The sequence below is a fragment of the Astatotilapia calliptera genome, chromosome 14, assembly GCF_900246225.1.
Source record: "Astatotilapia calliptera chromosome 14, fAstCal1.2, whole genome shotgun sequence".
NCBI lineage: Eukaryota > Metazoa > Chordata > Actinopteri > Cichliformes > Cichlidae > Astatotilapia > Astatotilapia calliptera.
Genome location: NC_039315.1, coordinates 36,795,918 through 36,816,542, shown reverse-complemented (window position 1 = coordinate 36,816,542; position 20,625 = coordinate 36,795,918).

Below are 20,625 nucleotides of genomic sequence, written 5' to 3'. Positions count from 1 at the left end.
TTGTTTACTCAAATTTAGCTTTTGTTGGAGGATGTGTTTGTGCGTGGGGGGGGGGGGGGGGGGGGGTGCGCGAACATTTTTCTTGTAAAAAAAAAAAAGTTTGGGAACCACTGGGCCAAACCATTTACACACACACACACACACACACACACACACACACACACACACACACACACACACACACACACACACACACACACACACTAAATGCAGGTCCAACAAAAAAAAAAAAAAAAAAAAAAAAAACCCAAACAAAAATAATGCATTTCACGTGACCTTTCCAAGCGCACACGAACCCACTATTCGAACCCCGGAACACCATACCATCGGCTTGCATAACCACTCATATAATCGGCGATCACAGGCAGTCTATGCGACTGGCTTTATTAAAGGTAAGTAAAAAAAAATATGTTGGCCATCCTCCTGCCGCTCAAAACATACCTCTCTCCCCTTTCTGTAATCTGCCCGGTCGACTAAAAGACGTGCAGCCACGGTAGTGTAGAAACTAATGGTGGTGGTGCGTGTATGCGCTCAGGTCACCTGTCTGCGGCCCGAGACTGTTACTCCATCACATCATCCCCTTCCACCCGAAGGTTGGCGTTGTGCGGCAACTTTGAGAGATAATCTGCCACTACATTGAGCTTGCCTGGTCTGTGACGGATGGTGAATTAGAATGGCTGCAGTGAAAGGTACCATCGTGTCAGCTGGCTGTTATGGTCCTTCATGGAATGGATCCAGGTGAGTGCTCGGTGGTCAGTTTCCAACTCAAACTCCCGTCCCAGTAAATAATGCCCAAGTTTCTCCAGGGCCCACTTAATGGCCAAGGCCTCCTTCTCCACAGTTGAGTAGTTGGTCCCTCGTGGCAGCAGCTTTCGGCTTAGGTATAGGACCGGATGCTCTTCTCCAGGGTCCCCTTGGGCCAGCTCTGCTCCCAGGCCCATTGCAGAGGCGTCAGCCTGGACCAGAAATTTCTTCCTGAAGTCTAGGCTCCTGAGAACTGGGGTCATACACAGGCAGGTTTTCAGCATATTGAAAGCTTGTTCACATTCCACTGTCCATGTTACAGGATTCTGTTGGTCCTTGCTGGTCAAAGCCGTAGACAGGGTCCGCAATAGTCGCAAACTGGGGCACGAATCTTCGGTACCAGCCAACCAGCCCCAGGAAAGACCGGACTTCCTTTTTGGTGTGAGGCCGAGGACATTTCTGGATGGCTTCCACCTTATCCATCTGTGGACACACCTCACCTCTGCCCACTTGGTAGCCAAGGTAGTGGGTCTCCTGCCGTGCCCACTCACATTTAGAGGGGTTGAGGGTCAACCCTGCCTTATGGATTCTTCCAAGGACTTCGGACAGGTGCTGCAGATGCTCTTCCCAGGTGTTGCTGAAGATCACTACATTATCCAGGTAGGCAGCACTTTAGGGGTCACACCCCTGTAGTAAGTTCTCCATCAGCCTCTGGAAGGTTGCAGGTGCCCCATGTAGCCCAAATGGCATCACCGTGAACTGGAAAAGGCCGGCAGGTGTCCGGAAGGCGGTGTAGGGTCAAGAGGACTCCTCCAGTGGCACTTGCCAGTAACCCTTGCACAGATCCAGGGTGGTGATGTACCTGGCCGTTCCGATCTTCTCCAGCAAATCCTCGATTCGAGGCATGGGGGTAGGCATCAAACCTGAAATGGAATTAAGCTTCCAAAAATCAATGCAAATGCGTAGTGAGCCATCTTTCTTGGAGATGATGACCACCGGCCTACACCATTCTGAGCAAGGCAGCTCAATCACCCCGAGCTCCAGCATCTTCTCCACCTCTTGGCGCAATTTTTCCACTAAGTGTTGTGGAACCCGGTATGGACGTTGGCGGATGGGATGTCCATCCTTTAGGCATATCACATGTTCGACAAGGGTGGTCCTGCCGGGGTTAACTGAACACAGAGATGGAGTCTCCCGAAGGATTTGGAGTAGCTCAACAGCCTCCTGTGGTCTAAGATGAGTCAGCACCAGAAATATTGGATCGGATCTCTGCTCGGGTTCTGTCTTCCCTTCTCTTGGCACTTCTCTTGCCATCAGAGCTTTCGCAGGGGCCTGGTGTGCATGTTCTTCCCATTCTTTCAGGAGATTCACATGGTAAGTCTGCTTTGGTTTCTTCTTTTCAGGGTGATGACTCTCATAGGTCACTGGCCCCATTCTGCGAAGAACTGTGTATGGCTCTTGCCATTTCACCAGAAGTTTACTGTTGGCTGAAGGAAGAACACCTTTTGACCAGGTTAAAATTCACGGTGCGGGACCTGTTGGTCTTCTTTGAGCGTCTCGCAGGTTGACTTCAGCCTCCTCATGGTATCTTTCCCATCTCTCATTTCCAGCACAAATTGCACCACTCCTTTATCATTTGGAGCAGAAGCAGGAGCTGGTTGTGAAAGAGCTGCATCGACCTGAGGTAAAGTTAGTCCCTTGGTCTGTCAAAATCTCATCTGGTATCCCCACCCTGGAGAACAGCTATACCAGTGCACGCAGAGAATTGGGTTTCGTGACTGCACGCAGAGGGAAAGCTTCTGGGAAGCGAGTTGCATAATCACACACCACCAAAATGACCCCAACTACTTTTTACCAGAGGTCCCACAATGTCCATAGCTATCCTACAGAAGGGACTGGAGATGACAGGAAGTAGCTGTAGCAGGACTCTGTCAGGCTTGCGGGCTGGACAAGTTTTCTGGCAGGTAGGGCATGTACAGCGATATTTCTGTATGTCTGTGTACAGTGACGGCCAAAAGAAATGTGAGCTAACACGCATATAGGTTTTTTGGTGACCCAGATAACCTGCCCAGGGGAGGGTATGTGCTAGGTGCATAATGAGGCGCCTACAACTAGAAGGTATCACAAGCCCTTGGTGGTCACTGTCAACTGCATACAACACATTTTTGAACTTCTCTTTCCCTCCCCATTTTCCAGTTCCCCCTTCAGTCACATTAGCAAACAAAACTTTCAGCGTTTCATCCTCCCTTTGTAACAAAGTGAAATGCAGGTCCAACAAAAAAAAAAAAAAACCCAAAAAAACCCCAAAAACCCCCCAATCAAAATAATGCAGTTCAAGCGACCTTTCCAAGCGCACGCGAACCCACGAACCCCCGGAACATCATACCATCGGCTTGCCCAACTACTCGTATAATCGGCGATCACGGAGAGTCTACACGACCGGCTTTATTAAAGGTAAGTAAAAAAAAATAAAATATGTTGGCCACCCTCTGTGCCGCTCAAATCTCACCCCTTTCTGTCATCTGCCTGGTCGACTAAAAGACGCGCAGCCACGGTAACCCAGCGCGACAAGTGTAGAAACTAATGGTGGTGGTGTGTGTATGCGCTCAGGTCAGCTGTCTGCGGCCCGGGACGGTGTAACTCCGTCACATGACTTCAGAAACATGACTTGAACAATTTTTTTCCCACGAAGAAATGCGATAAAAAAAAAAAACTATCTCTTTACCCGTTGGCTTTCTGTGGTTGTCATGCGACTGGTTATGGCAGTTAATAATACAACAGCTTCTTACCATTCTTTGTGTCTCTGTTTATCTCTGTGACTGTTGTCTTGTAATAGCCCGGGCGTGCTAGCCATTTGTTCCTACAATCCTTTGCTGTTTTACCCCTGAAATGACGTCACATTTTCAAACTCTACAAACTGCAAGGGATAGAACTCCTCTTGAACACTTGCCTGTCCAGAGGTGTGGACTCGAGTCACATGACTTGGACTCGAGTCAGACTCGAGTCATTAATTTTATGACTTTAGACTTGACTTGAAAAAATGTTCTAAGACTTGTGACTTGACTTGGACTTTTACACCAATGACCTGGGACTTGAATTGGACTTGAACCGGTTTACTTGAAAAGACTTGATATTTCACCCCAAATATAAAATTTAACATGCATATTATATAGAGATTGAAAATGTGACATCATTCACGGGTAGAACCGCAAAGGATTCTGGGAACTCGTGGCAAGCGGTACTAGCGCACGCAGGCTTTCAATTAAAATCTGTTACACAGCGATAAAAAGAAACACAAAAAAATGTCAAGAAGCTGTTGTATTATTAACTGCAATAGCCGGTCGCATGACAGCCACGGGAAGCCGACGGGTAAAGAGATCGGTTGTTATCGGATTACGTCGTTGAAGAGAAATTGTTCGAGCCATGTTTCCGAAGTAACAAAGACGCGACGGATGGACTGGATTGCAGCCATTCAAAGACCAAATATAACGTCCCAGAACCCTCCAGCTCACAGGTTAGTCTGCTCCAAGCATTTACACGAAGGTCAGTCTGCTGTTGTAGTTAATGCGTCATTTTCATAACATAACTGGTGATATAGGTTACAAGCAAGTCTGGCGCTGAACAGAAATTGTCGCGCTATGCTCCTTTGTTTATTGTGCATAAATAGTGAATTGTCCTGACACAATATTGTGTTTTGCTTCTGTTATTATGGTACACTGACAAAAACATATACTTTTATTCACAGGGTAAAACAGGTTTTTTGTATCACTAATTGCCCAGTGCGATTACAACATACAATATTATTGTCACTGCTACATTTCTGTGATGCTACCAGAAATTATTTCCACTACTAATTAATTACCGTTGAGCTCAAAGGTCCTATTAATAAACGGTTAAGGAATGTGTATTTATGAAGACAATTTGTGAGACTGGTAAACTTATGATACGTACGATGGTCTTTCGTTCTACACGGTGCATTTCAAGGTCCTGCACCCATCTGTCGGTAAACTGTACCTGGGCTTGTTGCAGTGACCTGAAGTTACTAAACTTCATGAGTGTGTGCACTCACTCCAAGAACCGTATGATTATAAATATGCATATAAATGTGCTACGATGAGATAGCTGACTTCATCTAACTAGCAAATGTTGTCCAGGCTACGTTGGTGATACAGTTTTTTTTAATGTGTATGATATTTTTGTCATGCGATTTTAAAGCCGGTCCTACAACCGCATCCAAGAATAACATGCAGCTTATCTCAGAACTGTCGGTGAAAATTATTCTTGGAGCTAGGTTTAATTGAGCTGCATTTTAAAGAGGTGCAATTTCACAATTTGTGTATATTTTCTAAGTTCACTATTTTGTCATGTGTTGAGAAAAACACAGATTTTAAAATTACATGGTCTAATATTTACATTTAGCATAACTGCAACATTATTTTTTCGTTTTTTTTTTTAAAGACTCGAAAGGACTTGAAATTCAAAGTTTCAGACTTGAGACTTGACTCGGACTTTTACACCAGTGACTTGAGACTCGACTCTGACTTGCCTGACATTACTTGAGACTTGACTTGAGACTTGAGGATAAAGACTTGAGACTTACTTGAGACTTGCAAAACAATGACTTGGTCCCACCTCTGTGCCTGTCCACTCTCCATCATTGCTGCTGTGTGTAAAAGGCCTTTTGTCCCAGGGTTATTGTGGGGTTTGGTGCCTGCTGTGACTTTGTAATTTGGCTCGTGTCCATAAATTAAGGAGTAAAGTACAGTTGTTGTAAACAAACTTTACGTGAAAGGATGTGATTTAAATGTCTAACATTCACGTTTAACCAAATGAAAGTAATTCTTACAATAACTGAGTAGCAACATGTTTTTTTTTTGTTTTTTTAATATAAGGTTAATATTGCTAGCTTAAGGGGAAACGCCAACTCTCCATCCCTCACCATCTGCCCATCAAAAACACACAGACCCCTGACAATCAGCTGTGGGATAAAACCTGGCCAGACTCACACTTAACCTGCTAAGATTAACAAAGACAAGAGCGAGTACAACAGAAACACTGATTTGGTTCAGTTATGGCAATTAGAAATCACAGTCTTTGCTCTAAAAGATGGTATTAACTTTTTTTAAGGATTCAAAGTAAAAGGCAACACCCAACGAGGCCTACAGATGCAAGATTTGGATGTTGCTCTCGTCAGGGAGAACTCTGCACTGTCAGTGTCAGGAGGATTGCTCTCTTATGTGTGTCATACTCAGGCAGTATCTGGTCATCTTTCTTGTTTCACCTTTGTTCATCCTGTCTGACACGTCTGCGTGTGGCAGCTGTGGATTGTTACCTTCATCCTTTGGAAGGAGCGAAGATCGTGATTCAACAGTGCAGATTTATGCAGGTCATAAAAGATAAAGAAAAACAAGGCTGAATTTAAAGAAAATGAAGATTTCAGGTTAGATATACAAACAGCTGCAGTGGTGGAAAATGTTAGAAAGCTTTTGGATTTATTAAAGCGGTTTCGATTTTGTGGCTAAAAGTTATGACAGGCAGGATGGTACGAGCCAGACTGTTCCTGTGCTTTGAAGGGAGCGTTGTCCAGCTAGCAGTTTGGCATTTTGAAATATTTCAAGGAAAATCCTAAACTTACCTCATCTCAGACTAAACTCAAGCTTTTAGTCTCCCTGCTCGCATCTTCAAAAGGCAAATAGGTCAGTGACATGCACTGCTTGACTTTGTTTTGTATGTATGCCACTTCACTTTGTTAGAATGGGCGTGTAGGCCAAGAACTTCTCTCATCTTTGGCTTGCTTTGCTGGCAGAGGTTAAGTAGCTATCAAGTAATCAGCACAGATGTACCATTGCTAATTGGAAGCACCCCGAGGGAACCGCTTGTTTTAGACAGGAAAGCCGTTGGGGCTCAGAAGGAAAGACGTGCATGCTGTTTCAGTCTATGCAAAGCTTCTTATTCTATTTGATCCATGTAAGAAAGCTTTCTGGGGCGCAGTAGAAGAGCGCAGCTAACATTATAGAAGGATATTCAAGAGAGGGGTAAGTGCAGCGAGGACCAGCAGGAAACTGGTCATTACAAATGCACACAACACACACCTTCAGTTATGCTTTGAATTTAAATTCTGGTGGTGATTTGATAAACTTGTACTTGCACCAATTGTGCACATGGACACACAGCAGCTCTAGCTAGTAGAACCGGGGTCTTAAAAAGAAAACCCTGCTCCAGCTGCTCTCAAAGCGAATTTTTTATTTATGTATTGTAACAACACCAGACCTGACAGGTGGAAGAAAAAATATATATAAATGGAGGATAGAAAAAAAATAAAAGGTCAAAGCACAAATAAAGCTAGAAGGGAGGCTGCCCCCGCCCCCCTACAGGAGTGGGGTGGAGTTTCCAGTGGAAAAAAAAAAGATCAGCAGTGGCCAAGGAAGAGCTAAGAAGTCTCTATAAGATTTATGATTAAATCTTACTTGCCGATTCCTTGAACAGGAAGTTTGGAGGGGCCTTTGGTAGGCAGGTTTTGATGAGGTCATGAAAGAATGGGAGAGCAGGCTCAGGTCTTGTGTGCGCACAAGAGTGCAGCTGTTTGGCCAAGACATTAAACTCGTCAGGGTAACATTAGTCTCTGCAGGTACTCAGTCTTCAGGCAGACTGCTGGAGAACAAATGAAAGAATACCATTACCAGTCCAAAAACAGAGGTGCTAGCCAGCAACAAAGGGGGCCCAATTACCACCACTATGGCAGCAAGAGTGCAGAATGACAGCACCAACAGATCCTTAAATACCAGAGCCAACTGGATAAAGAAGCAGGTGGAAGAAAGAAAGAAAACTCAGCTTGCAGGCGAGTCCTTGAGGAAGCAACAGCACAACTCCACCTGACAGCAAAGGAGAAAAGGAAGAAGGTTGGCGAACAAACACAACTCTTATACGTGGTGTTTTTTGAAAGGTTTCAGCTCACCTGCGGCTCAAGTTTGGACAAGAAGCAAACTGCTGTATCACAGGTTATTGAGAGCAAGCTGCAGGTTTGATTAAATTAAAATAAAATCTGCAACATTTCAAAAGTGTACAAGAACTTCTACAGCTCTACATTTCATTGTTGTTAATATGTTAACATCTTCCAAAACAAGTTACCAAGGTTCACAACCTCACAGTTCAAAATGCAGGAACTGAAGCTTGATAAAAGCTGTGAACAATAAATTACTCCCAGAAATGTTGAAAGACTACTGGATACAACAACGAACAGGTGTGGCTGTAAAAATTAGCAAATTGCTCTGTGGTGAAGGTGTATGCTCTGGACAAAGAGAAGAAACATGACAGAATTATGGAAGCTAATGCTCTGAAAACAGAAGAGCACACCAAAGCAAGCAGACACCAGTCATGGGCAGTGTGGTGGTTAGCACCATTGTCCCACAGTAAGATGGTCCTGGGTTAGAGTCAACTATTTATCCAAAACCATCTCACTATGTGGTGAATGCATGTTATTCCCATATCCACATGAGGAGAACATGCATCCAGGGCCTCTGGCTTCTCCCTATGGTCCAAATAAAGGCCTCCAAAATATGTATGACTCAAACACGGACTCTGTTGTGTAAATAAGCTTTTTAGCCAAAGTTCAAAAGGCAAAGGCCCGGGTTTCCAGTCAGTAAAGTTAAGGGTCCAAACAGAACGTGCAATCCCACTACAGAATCACCCACAGAAAAAAAAGCCCTTCTCTCTGAATCCCCAGGGTTTTCTGCACAGAAGAACAATGAGGTATGTAACTTACAGGCCAAAGGAAGCTAGCCAGCTTCACTAACTGGTTAGTTCAGCAATCCAGCAAAGACTGAAGATGATTCACCACCTACTTCTTAAACAGAATAACTGCTATGATGCCTTCCAGTCAGGTTTTAGACAGAACCACAGCACTGAAACCGCTCTGACCAAAGTGTTCAATGACACATGTCTGAATACAGACAGTGGAAAAATGTCAGTCCTAGTTTTACTGGATCTCAGTGCAGCATTTGATACAGTTGACCACAACATATTACTCAAACGACTGGAGAACTGGGCAGGTCTTTCAGGTACTGTACTAAACTGGTTCAAAACATACTTAGAAAACAGGAAATACTTTGTATCAGTAGGTAACTTCACATCTGAGCAGACAAGTATCACATGTGGAGTTCCCCAAGGTTCCATCTTGGGACTCCTTCTGTTTAACATTTACATGCTCCCACTGGCACAGATTATAAATGTCATGAAACGCTGTGTGGCAGGCAGGAGATGAGGACTCAAAATGCAGGACTCACAGACCCGAGGGATGAACTCAAAACCACAGCTTTATTTGCTGGTCGCAGAAAAACGAACATACAAAGTAAGCTAAATTAAACTGGGGAATAACTCACAGGGAGATCCACACAGCATGAGGGACGACGCAACACTGACTCTTCTTCTTCTTCTTCAGTCAAGTTTAACGGCAGCTTGCATTCAAAACTGTTGCATTACTGCCATCTCCTGGCTGTTAACCGTCCGTCACTCCTGAATCCTCAGATCCTCTTGATGAGACCAGTACTTCTCAAAAAACGAAAAACCACCACTTTCACAACACTGACTCAGAGAAACACAGGGTTTAAATACACTGGGAAGTAACGAGGGGAATGAGACACAGAAGGAGGGCACAGCTGGGAGAAATCAGGACTGTTGAGACAAGGAAGCAAAGCAGGACACATTCACATAAGACACGGATGTTCAAAGTAAAACAGGAAGTATAACACAGAGAGGCGAACTTGGCACAGTGGAGACAGCAACTAAGAAACACAGAGACATAAATCATAAGGCAGAGGACTAAGAACCAAAATACACAGGGAAATACTCAGCTTGGAACACAAGAAACTAGACTCGAGGGAGTAACAAAAGACCAACCATGAGAACATAATGCACAATACAGAGTGACAGAAAACAAGAAACTCAAACGTGCAAAGACACAGACTTACACAGAACAGAGGGGGCACAGAGAAACATGAAGGGCAAGGGATCAAAACTAGAAACCATAGAATAACTCACAAGTACAATAATACAAAAACCACGAAGAACTAAACAAGCTGGGCCAGGAGACCCAGGACCCTGACAATAAAGAACAACAAAATAAACTACCACAGCTATGCAGATGACACACAAATATATATCACAATGTCACCAGGAGACCAAGGCCCTGTACAGGCTCTTGGTAAATGCATTGAGGAAATTAATGACTGGTTGTGCCACAATTTTCTCCAACTAAACAAAAACAAAACTGAGGTAATAGTCTTTGGCGCCAAAGAAAAACGATTACAGGTCACCAGAGAACTTCAATCTATACATCTAAAAACCACAAACCAGGTGAGAAATGTGGGTGTAGTGATGGATGCAGACCTAAACTTAGAAAACACATTAAGACAATAACAAAGTCAGCTTACTATCACCTCAAGAATATATCAAGGATAAAAGATCTGATGTCTCAACAGGACCTGGAAAAACTAGTCCATGCATTCATCTTTAGTAGGCTTGATTACTGTAACAGCATCTTTACAGGTCTACCTAAAAAATCAGTCAGACAACTACAGCTCATTCAGAACTCTGCTGCTCGAGTCCTCACTAAGACCAAAAAAGTGGACCACATCAGTCCAGCTCTGAGGTCTTTACACTGGCTGCCTGTCCGTCAGAGGATAGACTTTAAAGTTCTGATGCTGGTCTATAAAGCTCTGAATGGTTTAGGACCAAAATACATCAATGACCTCCTGACCCAGTATGAACCTTCCAGATCCCTCAGGTCATCTGGATCCGGTCTTTTATCAGTTCCCAGAGTCAGAACCAGACATGGAGAAGCTGCATTCAGCTTTTATGCTTCTTATATCTGGAACAAACTCCCAGAAAGCCTCAGATCAGCTGAAACACTCAGTTTATTTAAATCCAGGTTGAAGACTCACCTGTTCTCAGCTGCATTTGAATAAAGCACCAAATCCACACTTTAAGCTTAAATTTCAAAACTTACATTTTAACTAACTACTGATTTTATCTAGTGTTTTTTTCTTTTTCCCCATTTTAAATCTTTTTATTTGTTTTTGTTTTTTAATGTTTCTGTAAAGCACTTTGAATCACCTTGCTGTTGAATTGTGCTATATAAATCTGTTCCCCTTAAGTCAATATGACTTAAGGGGAACAGATTTCTTTAAAAAAAAACAAGATAAGGACAAATATAAAGCAGAGATGTGTTTCTGTTAGAGGAGTTAACCTGTGGAATAGTTACGACAGTGATTTAAAAAGGTGTAGTTCATTTTCCTTGTTTAAAAACATGTTTAAAAATAGAGTAATAGAAAAATATATAAATCAAGAATGAAAAGAGCAAAAAGGAGAAAAAAAAAACAACCTCTTGATTCTTTTGCTTTGATGTAGTTACTTATCTAAGGTGGAAAGTTTTTTTTCTTTGTTTTTTTTTTCTTTGTTTTGTTTGTTTGTTTGGTTTTTGCTTTGTTTTATTATTTTCTTCAAGCCCTGTGTACAGGAGCTGCATACAAAAAGATATTTTGTGAAAAGGGTTGGCGTAATAAGCAAATGCTTCAGCCAATACCTTTTGATTAGCCTTGTCTCATGCTTTCTTTCTTTATGGTCGATTTTTGTTCTGTTTTCACTGTTTGTTTGGTTTTTTTTTCCACTGTTTTCACTGAGATTTGAATTTGAATGCTAATCAATAAAATCAAAATCAAATCAAATAAATAAACTTGCCTTGCCTTAAGTACTAGCAGGAGAAGAACTGATTGCAAACAGGTGAGCTCATTACGTCATTACAAGCAAAAAAAGTGCTTGTGTGATCGGGTGCTTTGAGTGCTCAGAGTAGAAAAGCGCTATATAAGAACCAGTCCATTTACCATTCAGGTTAACTGGATAGATGGGCATAAAGAATTAGATGGATTTCCCAGATGCAATAATATTAAAACGTAATGTATACTGTGGAACAACAGTATACATTATGGGACTAACATTATTTTACAGTAACTACGTTATTATTGTGGTAACGAGCACGATAACTAGTTATTATGCCAAAATCAGGAACGCGTTACTCGTTACTGGGATTTAGATAGGGTCGTTACTCGTTACTTCGTGTGGTGGCATCGCGGAGCTTCCACAGATTCAGTAACATTAGCAAGTGGTGGAGGCCAGCAGGTGGATGAAGGAAAAGAGACCCGAGGCGGCCGCCGGTCCAAGTGTGAACTGAACTTCAGGTAAGAAGTTATGACCTGCAGTCTCTCTGGGTCAGATATGAACCAAGTGTAGGTGGAGTTTATTTTCGTTATTCTGACTTTTTCCGTACTGCGTGCTAGCTAGCATGACGGAGTTTCTATACAGCTGGGTGGTGCTATGAAGTTAATGATGTTGAACTTTATTTTGTTCATAAGTTATTAGAGTTGCCAACCGTCCCGTCTGGTATTCAGAGAAATATTACGCGTTTCTTATTGAGGTGAAAAGAAACATTTTGTCCCGTAATTCAGCTACAATGAAAAAGGCACAAAGCTGGATTTATTCTGTGTCTTTGCTGCACAGCTGCCTCTTCTTCTCTCATCCTCTCACCCTCTCTCTCCTGTTTCTACTTCAATCATGAAACTGATCAGTGATCAGCTGATCGTCTTTTCTCTCTTGTTTGTTTATCGCTCACTTTGCGCCGAAAGAGGAAATCAGCGGATGTCGCGCTAAACAACAGCAGCACGTTTAAGCTTGATCAGCTATTGTTAGAATTTATTTAATATTAATTTCTAGTATCAGCTGATGTTTGCTGGAGCCACAGCTGTAAAGCTGCTGGTCATGATAAGGTTTGGTTATGTGGTGAGAGGGAAACATGAAGATGAAACCAGGAGATGTCCTTACTGGATCATCAGAGCTGAACCAGGTGATGGAGAAACAGGTTTACCTTTTAGGTGACATGAATGAGTTGAAGTTATGAACTGTTTCTGAGAGACAAATAACACCAGGATCCTTTTCTAAGTAGCTGACAGCTGGTAACTGTGCAGGGGCGGGTCTAGCAAAGTGTTGCCAGGGGGGCAGGTAGGGCATTAACAGGGAGAGGGGGGCACAAAGACATACTTTTCTTTCTTATTCTCATTTAAAATGTCTCACTTTTAAAAAATAATTATCTGAATCTTACAACAAACGATTGATAGATTGATGCATATATACCATCAGAACAGTGAACATCACTGTCACAACAGTGTTTATTTTCATTCAAAGGCTTTATGATTTTTCCTATATTGGTGGGCCGGTCTCTAGTCAAAATGTCCGGGCCAATTTTCTGTCCCAGTCCAGCCATGTATGCAGCTCATCTGCAGTCTGGTGTTACCTACATCTTCCTATTCAGAAGGCAGAATTTCCAAGTTCTGAGTACAATCAAAGCACCACGACTGCAGTTTTTCTGTTGGATGTAAAAGGCGCACATGACTCTGTGACGTAGGCTAGAATCATGGCAGCAGTCAATGACAGTCCAGGCGTGGGATTTCTCTCGTGGAAATATGCACATTATCTTTTCCTTTCTATTGGTAGGTGGCACAGTGCACTGTGGCAAGTAAGCAAGCTAGAAGACTGGCAAAGTTATGGAAGAAACACATTAACAAGAGAATTCTGAGTAAAACCAAAGTTACTTTCCCTAGTAACTAGTTACTTTGAAAGTAACGAGTAACTTGAAGTAACTGAGTTACTTTTGAGAGAAGTAACTAGTAATGTAACTAAGTTACTATTTTAAAGTAACTTACCCAACACTGATCATGAGATATGGTATTGGCTATGGTAACCCTTGTTAAATATTTCTTTTAAAAATAAGACACACAACTACAACACAGGAAAAGACCGAGGGAAACCGAGTTAACGAAAAAAAAACAACAACGTGAAAACCATCAATTTCACACCCGAGCCTCAACTCTCGCGGCCCAGTACCAAACGACTCACAGACTGGTACCGGGCTGTGGCCCGGGGGTTGGGGGCCGCTGCTTTACACTGTAATGTAAATGTAATGATGCTACAGCAGTACACAGAAAACCCCGACAGTCAGGCGACCCTCTTTTAGCAAGTACTTGGCAACAGTGACAAGGAAAATCTCCCTTTTAATTTAAAGAAACCTCTGGCAGATTATTATTATTACTATTAGTATATTGTTTGTAACCACCACTAACAATGTTTCTGTACAGTAATGAGTTCTGAATCAAAACTCTCCAAATAAACCATTTTAACACACAGATTCTTGGTCTGACCAACCGTCTCAGCTATTAGCAAAAGATGACAACCAATAAAACTCTAAAAGATCCTTTATTTGGACAATGATCAATGAAAATGAAGGGATAAAACAACCTAGTGTCCCCCTCACAAAAGGGATATTTTGCCTCTGTGCAGGGCAGGCCCACTATATGCTACAGCCTAAAGGCAGAGGCCGGAGTAACTACCGACCTTCTACTTGAAGGACAGCTTCTCATAACTTTTACAACTGCTCTTTTAGGAACTTTTTAGATGCAATTTTAAGGCTGGAGATGACTCTATAATTAGCCGAGACAGCTGGGTCAGACGATAGCTTTTTAAGTAAAGGCCTGCGTAATAGAAACAGACAGATCATATTTAACATTGAAGCATTAATACGCTGCAGGACCACAACGGTATGGTTTCACTGAACAAGTGTTTGCATATATTTTTCTGTGTTTGCATATCGTTCTTGTGTGTACATGTATTCATAATAACTTTAAGCCTAATGATTTAAAATAGGTATTCTGTGCTGTACATACTGTATACTGTAAAGTGTCAATGTGGGAATAGTCACTGTAGTAAAGTTTATTCACCCAGTGACTGGGTGTATGCGCATTGGAACATCTTGTGAAAAATAAAACTTTCACAAGAATTCAAAAGAAGAAATTCTTGAGTCATTGTATGAATACACACCTGAATGCTCCAGACTGCCAAAACTCCTCTTTTTATAGAGGTGGTTAGGGCTGGGCCATATTATACCGTTCACGGTAATACCGGTATAATGTTAGGCAACAATAGGAAAATGAAATATCGCGATAGAATGGGAGTAAAACGCGCATGCGCAGTGCCTTTGTTTTCATACGCACATGGCCGATTGTTGAGTGAAACAGATGAACCAGAATTGGTTTGTAAAAATGGTGCAACTTCCGTGATGTGGAACTGGTTTGGTGTTTGTCCGTCAGATACACAACAAAGCACATTTTTTTGCAGAACATGCAAGTGGCCGTTGTTATTGTCATATTTGTTGGACTAAGATGCTCTTAAATCTGGGAGTAATCTGGGTCCTAAACTCTGTATGCTTCAGGTCAAACAACACTGCAGCATCACTAAGAGTTAAAAACTGTCTAAATTCTTTCATCTTTAATAAAACGATCAGCATTGCTGCTTTACCAGGTGTAACTATAAAGTTTAACTTCCAGGCATCCATGAAAACAAAAGTTATTACATTTAACGGAGTTAGAAGTTAGCAGGAAGCTAGCGGAAGTTAGCTCGCTAGTTTCGCTAGTTACCTAAGCATGATATAGCATGTTCTGACTGAGAGATTTCTGAAAAAAATCAAACGTACAGCTCTGCTATCACTTCCAACATAAATGAAGACAGGAAACTAAACAGCAGTGACGTTTGTAGGGTTACTGAAGTAGGGCTAGCTGGTATATAATGATGTGCTACGTGATCGCTAGCGACACAGCTATGTTAGCATAACATAAACAGTGAAGCTGGAGGACGAACACTAACACTTTTCCACTTATAAAAGTTAACGTTAAGGTTCTTCATGGTTAGAGACAAATGCAATCGCATGGCAGGATGCTGTAAACGGACCAAACTTCAGTCAGGAGAACAACTGAGATAATCCATCCACAATACGAGGTTAGTCATTAATATACTGCAACAACATGGGAATAGAGCAGCTGCCAGAGAATTCAACATTAATGAATCAATGGTACAGAAGTGGAGGAAGCAAGAAGAATGAGTTTAATAAAGTTTGATTTATCTGACTGCTTTGTTTCGCTTAATGTGCCTTATAATCCCGTGCACCTTATGGTCCGAAAAATGCGTACTGCACACTGCAGTTTAATGTTGCAAAGCACCTCTTTTTAACTTCAGTGGATATTATACATGGTTATGCTCAGGATATGTCAGCCCATTTCTACTGGAAATGCCTTTTGGTTAAACTTTCAGCAAGGAATTTGCATTTGCACTGTTACATTTTTATAAAGCTTTAATGTACATAAAAACCAGCTTCTTGTTTAAGTGAAAATAAATGGAAGGTTGTCTTTTTGCGCTAGTAATGTTGTGGAGTTGTATTTTGTCTCGCATCAATTATATCGTCGGTTATATCGTTATCGCAAATTTTCAAATATATATCGTGATAAATATTTTTGGCCATATCGCCCTGCTCTAGAGGTGGTCACACTTGCTGATGACTGGTGGAATTTGATTAGCAGCACCTGGTTTCTACTTTCTGCTGTAGAAATGACCCACCCATTATTCCTATGGAATAGCGAGGGTATACTGCAATCCTGTGGAAAACTTTCCTGAAACTGTCCATCAGAATCAGTCAGCCAACAACATACAAACAACAAAACTCATCTAAGTCATTGAATTCAGGTGTTCCAAGCATTTCCATGGCCATAGGTGTATAAAATGAACATGCAGACATGCAGACTACTGCTGCAAACATTTCTGAAGGAATAGTTCACCCTCGGGAATTCAGTGAATTCCAGCATAGTTGCATGACAGGACGCCAAGTGTGCAACAAGTCCAGTCATGCAGTTTCTTCACTGCTAAATATTCCACAGTCAATTCTTAGTAGAGTTATAACAAACTGGAAATCAAAGTTTACTTTGACTTTAAAGTGAATGAGAAAGACAGCAACTCAGCCACAAAGTGGTAGGCGCATAAATTGACAGAGCATCGTCAGTGTATGCTGAGCTGTGTAGTGTGCAAAGAGTCAGACCTCCAAACTTCATGTGGCCTTCAAATTAGCTCAAGAACAGGCGCAGAGACCTTCGTGAAATGCGTTTCCAAGGCTGAACAGCTGCTTCCAAGCCTTACATCTCAGAGTGGAATGCAAAGCATCGGATGCAGTGGTGTAAAGCACACCGCCGCTGGATTCTAGAGCAGTGAAACGTGTTCCCTGGAGGGAAGAATCACGCTTCCTCCCCACACCAATCCGATGGATGTGTCTATGTCGGGCGGTTACCAGGAGAACAGTACTTGTCTGGCTGCACTGTGCCAAGTGTAAAGTTTGGTGGAGGGGGGATTATAGTGTGGGGGTGTTGTTCAGAAGTTGAGCACAACCTGTTAGTTCCAGTGAAAGCAAAGGATGGGCCAACATCCTATTAAACGCTGCAGATTAAGAATGGGATGCAACCCAAGTTCATGTGCATGTAGGCAGAGGAGTGAATACTTTTGTCAGTACAATGTATTTTTATTACAATACTGGAACCTGACGGTCAAACATTTTGCGAAAATGATTTAACTGAGCAAATATTATAAGAACTATATCTGGTTCATCTCTGTGTGTCCAGTGCAGAGATATGACCATAGCTTGGCTCAAAGACTGCATCCAAAAAAGCTGCAGGCCTAGAAATCAAAAAGCCGTTTCATTACTGACACGGTTTTGTAGACAGACTCGGGCGCAGACCAGGAAACCTTTGCAAAAGTTGGCAGTGCGTTTATTTACAGTGAGTGCACCAGGTGATGATATATACAAAGTGTCAGGGAGAAGGGTCCAGGGTTCCAGAGGGGAAGGGGAAAAGGTCCAAAAACACACTCCACTCTCTCAGCAAACGCTTTTTAAATATTATATGCTATGATTGTTCACTTTTTTGTTGTCATTTTACTGGAGTGAATTTAGGAAAAATTATGTCCTCACATCTTCTAGTCTTGCTGAATCAGGCCAACATCTGTGGGTTTTTTTTTTTTTTTTTAGATAAAATGTAAAGGGGAAAGAGAAACTGATGGATGGAAAAGTAAATATATAATAGTCATTCATACAGCTCTTTGCAAAAATAGTTCTACATACTACAAATAAAATATTGTGTGGATGATATTTTGATATTTATAGCAAACCCACAGACATCTGTTCTCGTCCTATTGGAGATGAGCTTTTTGGAGTTACGTGGTGTAAAAGTGAGCTGATGCTTGTTTGGCTTAGTGAGCCATTGAAATGAAATATGGATAAAATTATATATTTGGGAATTGAGATTGCAAAGAAATATAAGTATGAAGCAAATGTGCAGCTATGTAGGACGAGACTGAGACCTGAGTTCAGACCAGAGTTCTGGAGAAGAATCTTTATTGTGTGTTTAAATGTGAAAGTAGTGAAAATGATCGTCTCGCTCAACGGCTGTGTCTTTTTCACAATTTACCCATTTATATATCTCACTCACATGTTTTACGTTATTAATGCATTTATTTAAAAAGACCCCATAATTCTTTAATGAATTATAAGTCTCATAGAAATAAAAAGAACAACTTTGCAAACATAATACAAGTGAAGGGTGAATGTGCTAATATTAAGCAGCAAATATTTATATAGGTAAAATATACATGTTTCCCATTCAAATTAATTCTTTTTTTATTATAATTTTTAATAGTTTTAAATTATACTACAATCTGGTTATCAATTCTACTTTTTAAATCTGAGGCAAACAATTAAACTGTTCAAGTTCAGCATTCTATGTTTCACACTACCAATATCAACCAATCTATCTTTAACCCCTCAGTGATGGATGATGCGTTAGAGCTCTGCAGTGTTGGTGATGTATGCATCCAGGGTGGATTTGCATGATTTCAGCAGCTTCAGTAAAAGCACAGGACAGATTTCTTCAGACATCTGCAGGTCAGACACTTTGTACAGACTTATTTCTATCTCTGTCTTAAGAACAGGTTAGTCCTGTTTTTGAGAGACTGCAGTGCAGAAAGACGTGTAATACAGTCTGTTTATTAAACAAAACAGGAAATTAGAAAGCTAAACATGATAGGACAGGGACAGGAATGGAAATAGTGACTGACCTGGAATAAAGGGGTTGAATTGGGTTGATACTGGTTTGGTTAATGTTAGTAACTCTTTAATAGAGTTAAAACGTTTGCACAGGCTGCATTACAACGAGGGCAAGTTGACCAGAATTTTTCCAGACATATCGAGGCAGGTCTGCTCTGCTGTTATGCCACTAGCTCCAAACGTCAGGACAGTTTTACAGGTTTTTAAAGTTCAAATATAACCAGAGCCTTTGGGCGTCTCAGGAAACTCACAGCATCTGCAGAATAAACAACGTCACCTCCCGTCCTTTGGCCAGCTGTATGAAAAAAAAGAAGGTATTCTTCTTTGCTGGAAGTAAAAAGATGCGTCAGTCATTAGAGATAAGAACAGCGACTGATACCCTCGACCTGGAGAGGACACTGACATCCTCAGTGACAGAGTGGAGGATTTAAACAGACCTGGTTTTGCTCTAATAAAATGGAAGGATCAGATCCTCTGGCCAGAGGATTTGGTCGTGTGTGTCTGTGAGCATTGTTTTCTAAAGGTTATGACTTGTATCATGAACTTCTCATTAAAGATATTCAGAATGAAATTAGATTTATACTTTTTTAAAAGTGGCTTTTATTATTCACTGACAAAATTCAGTTTTTACGGTAGACCAGAGATCTTATTTTCTCCATATTGTACTTTTGTTTAGCTGACAATATAGCCAATGTTGCTCATTTTTCTATAAGTGGCTTCTTACCTCAGCACCTTGGCCTTTGTACCTCCTTCCAGAGGAGGCTGGCATTGTTGGACACATTTCCTCTCTTTTTATCATGACTCCCATCCGGTCTCACACTCCACAGGCCCCTGAGTAAATGTCTCCAGGGAATGCATTGTGCCAGCAGGCAGCTGTTTTTCCCCTGAGCTACCACTACATATGTGTGTAAATGTGTTACACCACCTCGAATGTGATGAATTTCATCAGTGGTGAAACGAGCCTCGCGTGCTGCTCGCATTTCAAAGGACTGCAGCGAATAGTTTTTTCCACTCTGTGCATTGTTACCCTGCTGCTGTAAATGAGTCTCGTGGGAAACGTGTGTGTTGGCCAAACCATATCATATCAAACCACTTGCTATGTTCCAATTAAGTCTGTGTGTCTTCTTCAGAGGCCGAAAGGTGTCGGCTGTCCACCGATGCTCCGTATATTTGGTTAGGATGGATCAATATATAATTAAATATTTAAGGCGTATCCGATAGACAGTTGTCTGATATGATGAAGGTTGCTGCTTGACTGCAGCTACACGGGACAACAAATATTGCAATTATTAAATTATTTTCACATTTAATATTTTAATTAACCTTGTCATTGAAGGAGAGTGTCTAATGATTTGCATGTGCTCATCGTTAACACAAAAGGGTTAAAAATGTTTTTGCAACTATAAACTTCAGCACTGTCTGTCAAACCTCCAGTAATGTTTGCTCTTAGTTTTTTTTCTGTGCCCACTCATATCAGCTAACATGCACTTTTGAACCCTGCTGGAGATGCTGAGTGCTGATCTCTGCTGACTGCTCACTGTGACTGAAACCAGAGATCCATAATAATGGCATCATTGATCATTGGACATCTTTTCTCCGTCATTGCCTTCAAAGCGTCCACTGCCATGAGAAATATTTCTGAAGCACAAAAGCAATCTCCTCAGTGAGAGGATTAATCTGCCCTCTCAGGCTTGACGTGCTTTTAGTCCCAGAGTTTTGGTCTTTCTGTGACCTTGTTCACTTAGAGGTTTTTGTCTTCTGCATGTCATACAGCGCCTACTTCACCCATATGAAAGATAAGAATGTGTTCCTATAATAAACACATAGAAATAGTTTTGGCTTTACAACGTATTTGGATGTTAAAA